The following is a 7715-nucleotide window of genomic DNA, read 5'->3' on the forward strand; positions in this document are numbered from 1 at the left end:
GGCTAGCAGGTAAGTTCATAGGATGATGCAATGCTTGGGACTTTTGGAAGCTTAATCTAGTTTGGGAAATGTATTTTTGGAATAATATGAAAGTTTTATACCTTGTAAATAGTCGTCTCTATAAAGACTAGTTAGTAATCAAAGCTTTGGTATGGTCGGTTATTTTGCAATCACTACTTTTGCAAATGTTTACAGGTAAAAAAAATGGCAAAACACGACTTTTCCTACGGGTCATGCCGAATTTTTGCCAGAAATTCTTTTTAAATCTAAGTATAGGGTGTCACAGATTCCTCTCTTTCTTCTGACTCACGATGAGATTTGCGTGTTCGGCTAGACATCTGCAGATTTTAGTGTTAATAATCACGTATTCACATTCCCAAATATAATAAAGTATTCAAGTCCAGATATTTACCTGTAAATTCATAATTACACTGACCAGAGGTCAATAAAATTTACCTTACACTCTGTTCTTTTAACTCATCGTATTTATTTACAATGGTGCTAACTATGTCCGGGACCCTTAACATGCAATTAAATAGTTTAAGTCTAGGTTTCATGATGTTGAATACCTAAATCCCTTAAACTCGGGCTCTGATACCACTTTCTGTAGCACCCCATACCACACATAGCACGTATACACATACAAATGCCACCCTTATATCCAAAGGTACACCTCTCATTGATATGTCACCCTTATCCCATGGTACACCTCTCCTTGATATGCCACCCTTATCCCATGTTACACCTCTCTTAGTCTTCTCTTACTGAAAGTCATCTTGATAGAATTCCTTCGAGTTCAGGTTGCAAAGACAAAGGTAAATCTATTGTCACAGCACCTCTTCCTAAGAAGGCTAACAAGTCACATAGATCTAAATCTATTCCTTCAGCTTGTGCCCCTTCTTCTTCCTCAGGGATCAAGATATTTGAATCCTCTCAGAAATCTAAGTCTATGCTTAATCTGAATGTTTCACCTAAGGACTCCAAATCCTCAAAAGTTCTTCCTAAAACAAATGAGAAGGGAATCCTTGGAGCTTGTCCCTCTTCTACTCTGGTACTTCCTGGCCCTAAAGTTACCTTCAGCTATAGGAAGTGTATGCATTGTGGTGAAACTACACATATTGCCAGTAAGTGTCCTTCTGCCGCCAAGGCTGGTCCAATAGCTAAGGGCAAGAAAGTAGCCAAGGGTGAAAAATCTACCAAGGAGAAATCTACAACTAGGGTTGTTAAAACAACTAAGGTGAACAAATCCACTAAAGCCTCCTCTTCAGGCTCAGTGAAGACAACAAATGACACTAAGTCTTCAGTGTCAAGTGTTGTTGTTCCTCCTAACACTGAAGCCTCTTTGTCAGGCTCAATGAAGACACCCACTAACTCTATCTCTTTAGCGTCATAGGTTGTTCCTAATCCCACTGAAGCCTCTTCTTCAGGTTCAGTGAAGCCTTCTACTGACACTGGTTCTTCAGTTTCAATAGATGTTGCCTCTAACATTGTTGGACCCAAATAGAATGGGTACCAAAGAATTTTTAAATTGTTCCCTTGTGCAGGAGGTCAAAGGCATTTGGTATCTCGATAGTGGATGCTCAAGACATATGACTGGAGACAAATCCCTGCTTATCGACTACAAGGATGAAAGAGTCCCTTCCGTAACCTTTGAAGGAAACAGAAAAGAATATACCAAAGGTTCTGGTCTATTAACCAACGGTGCAACCACTTTCAGGTGTGTTGCATATGTTGAAGGACTGAAGCACAACCTATTCAACATCAGTCAACTATGTGATAAAGATTTTACAGTGAAGTTCTCTAAGAATTCATGTTACGTCTGTGACAAGGATGATAAGGTTGCTCTAACCGGTCCCCGTCTAGAGAATGTTTACATCATCAACATTGATTCTTCTTTTATTGAGAATAGTTGTTTTCTTTCTAAAGCTTTGTCAGATATCAACTGGTTGTGGCACAAACGACTTTCTCACCTTAACTTCAAGACACTCAGTGATTTGTCTAGAAATGATCCCGTTACTGGTCTTCCTCAATACACCTTTGCAAATGAATCTCTTTGCTCAGCATGTGAGAAAGGAAAACAAGCGAGAGCTAGCTTCAAGTCCAAGCAAATCTCTTCAGTGACATCTCCACTTCAACTATTGCACATGGATCTCTTTGGTCTAGTGAACATGCAATCTACTGATGGAAAGAAGTATACACTCGTCATTGTTGATGAGTACTCCAGGTACACTTGGGTCTTCTTTCTCAAATCCAAAAGTGAAGCACCTGAAGAAATAATATCGTTCATCGACAAGATAGAAGTAATTAATAATATTAAAGTACAATCTATCAGAAGTGACCATGGAACTGAATTAAAAAATAGTACTATCGTTAACTTCTTTGAGAATAAGGGAATTTCTCACAACTTCTCTTCTGCGAGAACTCCTCAGCAGAATGGGGTCGCTGAAAGGAGAAATCGAACAATCATTGAGGCCGCTTGATCAATGCTCAGCGAATCTCATCTTCCCATTGATTTCTGAGTTGAAGCTGTCAACACCGTTTGTTTCACTCAAAACCGGTCGTTGATCGTTAAGAGGTTCAAGAATACAGCTTACGAACTCTTCCAAAAAAGAAAGCCCTCTCTTAGCTTTCTACATATCTTTGGTGGCACATGTTATATTCTCAACAACCGTGATCAACTGGGAAAGTTCAATCCAAAGCTGATGAAGGAATCTTTGTTGGTTATTCTTTGGTACCCAAAGCCTTTAGAGTATTCAACAAACGCCGACAAACAATAGGAAAAACTATTCATGTTTCCTTTGACAAATTTTAATCAGCTAATTCTAAACCCATCATTAATGATGATGAAGAATTAGAAAACTGGATGTTCTCTCATGTTGGACAACCTGAAGCTTCCTTCAGCAATCCACCAAACGCTGAAGCTCCAGAAGCTGAAGATGATCCACTTATCATTCCTGTTGCAGCTAATCACCAAAACATGTCTTCTTCAGAGATAGTTACAGTGCCCATTAGTTGCGTTCCTCCTTCTACTTCAAATACTGATCAATTAGTGAATGAAATGCTCTCAGCTTCTGAACCTTTATCAGTCGCTAAATCTGAGGCTCCTTTAGCAATTGTCCCTATTGTTGAAGAATCTGCAGATAAAGCCTCATTTTCTGTTCCTGAACATCAATGCTCAGTTGATAATCCTCTACCAGCTCAGCGATGGACAAAAAATCATCAAATTCATCAACTTCTTGGTGATCCAAGTGCAGGTATTCTGACTCGTCGTGGTCTAGGTAATATATGTCTCTTTGTCAACTTCCTTTCTTTAGTTGAACCCAAGAAAATCAATGATTCTATCTTAGACCCTAGCTGGGTCATTGTCATGCAACAGGAGCTCATTGAGTTGGATAAGAACAAAGTCTGGTACCTTGTCCTACGTCCATCTTACAAAACTGTGATAGGCACCAAATGGGTCTATCACAACAAGTTAGATGAAGAAGGTGTGGTAACCCGGAACAAGGCTTGACTTGTTGCTTAGGGTTATAGACAAGAAGAAGGGATCGATTATGATGAAACCTTCGCACCAATAGCTAGACTCGAAGCTATTCGACTCTTTCTAGCCTTTGGTGCCCATAGAGACTTTAAAAACTACCAAATAGACGTAAAGAGCATTTTCCTAAATGAAAAACTCCAAGAGGAAGTTTATGTTGAACAACCTCCAGGGTTTCTTGACCCTATGTATCCAAACCATATCTATCGTTTGGATAAAGCTCTTTACGAGTTAAAACAGGCTCCCCGTGCCTGGAATGATACTCTCTCCTCATTTCTCATCTCTGAGAAATTCGGCCGTGGAAAGATTTGACCAGACCTTATTTTTTAGGAAAGTTAAAGGTCATATCATTCTAGTATAAATATATGTCGATGGTATTATTTTTTGTTCCACTAATTCCTTTTTATGTTTTCGGTTCACTGATCGCATGAAGAAAGAATACCATATGAGTATGATGGGTGAACTAACCTTCTTTTTAGGTCTTTAGATCAAGCAATCAGATAAAGTTATATTTATCAGTCATAGTAAGTATGTCTGTGATATGCTGAAAAAGTTTGATCTCTCTAACAACTCATCTATGAAAACTTCTATGGCTCATCTTCTTTTTCTCTCAACAAGGTTCTCAATGGAAAGCCTATAACCGTAACTATTTATAGAGGAATGATCGGCTCCCTGCTGTATCTTACAGCTAATCGACCAGATATCATGTGTTCTACTTGCTTATGTGCACGATATTAATCTAAACCTAAGGAATCCCATCTGATTGCTGTAAAACGCATTTTCAGATACCTGAAGGGAACTTCTAATTTGGGTCTCTGGTCTCCTAAGGGTTCAGATTTTGACCTAATAGGTTACTCGGATAGTGATTTTGCATGTTGCAAAATTGATAGGAAAAAGCACCACTGGGGCTGTCAGTTTCTAGGTGGAAAGTTGGTGAGCTGGACAAGTAAAAAGCAAAACTCAGTGTCCACATCAACCGCTGAGATTGAATACATTGCCACTGGAAGTTTGTATGCCCAAGTCCTTTGGAAGAAAAACCAGCTCAACGACTACGATATTCAGTTTTCAATGATTCCTATCTATTGTGATAGCACTAGTGCTATTGCTATTGCAAACAACCCTGTTCTTCACTCCATGACCAAACATATTGAGATCCGATATCATTTTATCAGAGATCATGTTATGAACGGTAATATTGAACTTCATTTTGTTCCCACTGATTACCAACTCGCTGACTTTTTCACAAAGCCTCTTGATGAGACAAGATTTAACATCTTGATCAGTGAACTTGGAATGCTAAATGTTGAGGATTAATTTCCTTCAGCTATGCGCATCAATCAGTAAGTGAAATGATTCAGTGTTTTCATTCTATCACTGAACTCATGAGTAAATATATCTCTTCTCTCTAAGGTCTGTATACTCATTTTTCTTCTTTAAAACTTAACACTATCACTGAAGCCTTTCTTCTTCAGTGATCAAAACATTTTAAAAGATGGTTTCAGTGATTCCTTCTATTCGCTGAACATTTTAAATAAGTATACTTATTTTTTCTTAAAAACAAAATGATCACTGAACCTTTCTTCTTTCAGTGATTCAAATTTTTTAAAAGATAGTTTTAATGTTTCTCTTGTCACTGACTCTTTTATGGAAATATATCCTGTGAAGTCCCAAAATCATACAAACATATTATATGATCCTCAAGAATTAAGATGAATAGAATAATAGAAAGAATATCTTCATTAGATTGAGAGAGAGAGAATTACAGCTGAAAATCTTGATTACAATTTGCTAATCACTTCATAATGACAATTACAAGGAAAATACTATTTATACTAGGAAATAGTAAAACTACACTATTACAAAATAAAGCTATTCTAAGGAGAAACTTGAATACAACTTTAACGCTCTAACTCAAACCCAACATTCTCCCCCTTTGGATTCAAGTTTGGACTCTTGTGAATTTCGTCTTCCACAGTCCAAGAATTTTCTCTAGTCTTCTCAAAGCATTCCTATATTGGATCTTTTCCTCGAGCAAATTTATTGCATTGACCAGCAAATATCTTTCCTTGGAGTTCATCCGTTCTGATTCAGCAGCTTTATCGTTCATCACCCTTTTTAAGTTAAGTGCCCTTCTCACTAATTTTATCATGCCATCAGAATATTTATTCAGCTCGCTAAATCTCATGAACTTCTTAACTTGGAGTTGAGCGAATTAGATGACCCCGAACTCTGGACTTTCAAGAACCATATAGACTGGATAGCCTTCAATGTCATCTAGTTCTTGGTTTGGTCTTTTAAGATTGATGATTCATTGGTTGTCTTCAAGGCCCATTTGCACATCAATGACCAGTGCCAGTTTTACATGACAGCGCATAAATCTTTTGATAGCCTCAAGAGCAATCAATTCTCCTTCCTTTCTAAAAATCTTATTTATTGGATGATTGTACATTTCAATATGTATTATCTTATGTATTACAATAAAATGAAGGAGATTTTTCAATGCGAGATCTAAAAACATATCTTTCYGTGGCACCGGTACTAAGTACTCTATGGTTCGCTTCTTTGGCAGGTTTATTGATAGAGATTAATCGTTTTTTCCCGGAGTCGGCGACTCTCCTAGGGTTCCCTTATCGGGGATCCCTGGGGAAGAGGATCAAGTTGGCCCTTGCGAACAGCTTGATGCACTATCTCCCTTCAACCCTTTGAGCGAAATGCGGCAAAAGCGTCATGTTCCTGAGTTCAATAAACATATATTCAAGGTCATCCAAGTATAAGTTCGAAAAGTCTGCTTCGCTGAACCTCCAAATCTGACCATCCTGCCTTGTTACTATGAAAACAGGATACCAGATTCTTAACAACTTCTGAGCATCAATTTGTTTAATCGTTACGATCCGATGCTTTGTACGCACTTCACTAATCGGTAGGCACTTGGCTTTCAAAAGATGTCGGTATTCAATACGATATTCTTTTGACTGCTTATGAATACCCAGAACTTTGTCGCCGCTCAGAACTTTTCTATGACGGATGAAGATTCCAAAGTAGACATCTTCTAGGTATGGCTCTCGGATCCTTGCACGATCATATCCAGAAAAATTTGCTCTAATATGGAATGGTACATAGTCTTTGGTGAAGATTTCAATTGGATCAACTTGTTCTCTTTGAGCAGGTAAAACTGCAATGGAAGATTCTGGAACAGATTGACGTTCTTCTTGGACAGGAAAGACTGGATCTTTATCATCAATATCAGCTTCAAAGTCAAAATAGATCCCAGTCGACTCGTCGATGTTGTCAATGTCATCTCCAAAATCTTGCTCTCCACCCAGAGTAGTAGAGAACACCTCGTTGAATCCTACATTGGCAGACAAGTCCAATAGCATCCTTATTCCTACCGTGGAGTCCGTCGGCTTTTCTACCATTGGCTCGATCGTAGGACTTGTCTCCATATCTTCATCTTCAACTGCAATAGCCTCAATTACTCTTTTCCGAACAGATTATGGGGCAGAGGTTTCAGCAATAACGTCTTGAGTTGATGGCTCGTCACCGACCCTTGCACCTTGCTCAGATGTCTTGGCCAATCTTTGTCTCTTTCTCTCCCCCTCATGACTATTTGCATCATTCTGATCGTCATGCCTTCGTTTGAGAGATATGGCCTGAGACCTGCAAGTTTCTTCTAAGGTAGATACCCGTTCAGCTAGGGCATCCATTGAACTCTTTAGATCTTGGGTATTGGATGTGATTAACTTGCTAACTTTAGAAAAGCTAAAAGTAACCACATCTTGAAAAGCCAAAAACTCTGAGGCTCTAACAAAAGGGTTTACGTCTGATTGTTGACGTAAGAGGCCAACCAAATCTGCATCCTCAGCATCTGGATTTTGAGATGCCATCAATTTTGTATATAGCAATGATTTCAACTCATCCACCGATTGATCTGGTATAGACGGTTCAGGAACATGCGGTGGTGATGGCACAGATGGTGGCTCTTCTTCTACAACGTCCTTCCCCTTCAAAAGTCTTTTGAGACTTGCCATTTGAGCAACCATATTGTCTTGAACAGCCTTTAGGGCACCGTCCAGGTATTCCCTTGACACGAAGTCGGGTAAACTCACTCCTGGTTCACTTAGATACCAGTTGTAACAACAGTTGAATAAACTGTTGTGCCTACGTTCAATGTTGGCGTAAT

The 7715-nt window shown here is 38.8% G+C and overlaps 1 long non-coding RNA gene across 1 annotated transcript in view; it reads left to right on the forward strand.

The window, feature by feature from the left end:
- Positions 1–5965: 5965 nt before the first annotated feature.
- Positions 5966–7715, forward strand: part of LOC112523622 — a 3820-nt gene continuing 2070 nt past the window's right edge. The window contains exon 1 of the long non-coding RNA XR_003070290.1: positions 5966–6138. This is a non-coding gene — a long non-coding RNA (uncharacterized LOC112523622). The remainder of the gene's footprint in view (positions 6139–7715) is intronic.

Source organism: Cynara cardunculus (assembly GCF_001531365.2).
Source record: "Cynara cardunculus var. scolymus isolate 2C chromosome LG 12, CcrdV1, whole genome shotgun sequence".
Classification (NCBI taxonomy): Eukaryota; Viridiplantae; Streptophyta; class Magnoliopsida; order Asterales; family Asteraceae; genus Cynara; species Cynara cardunculus.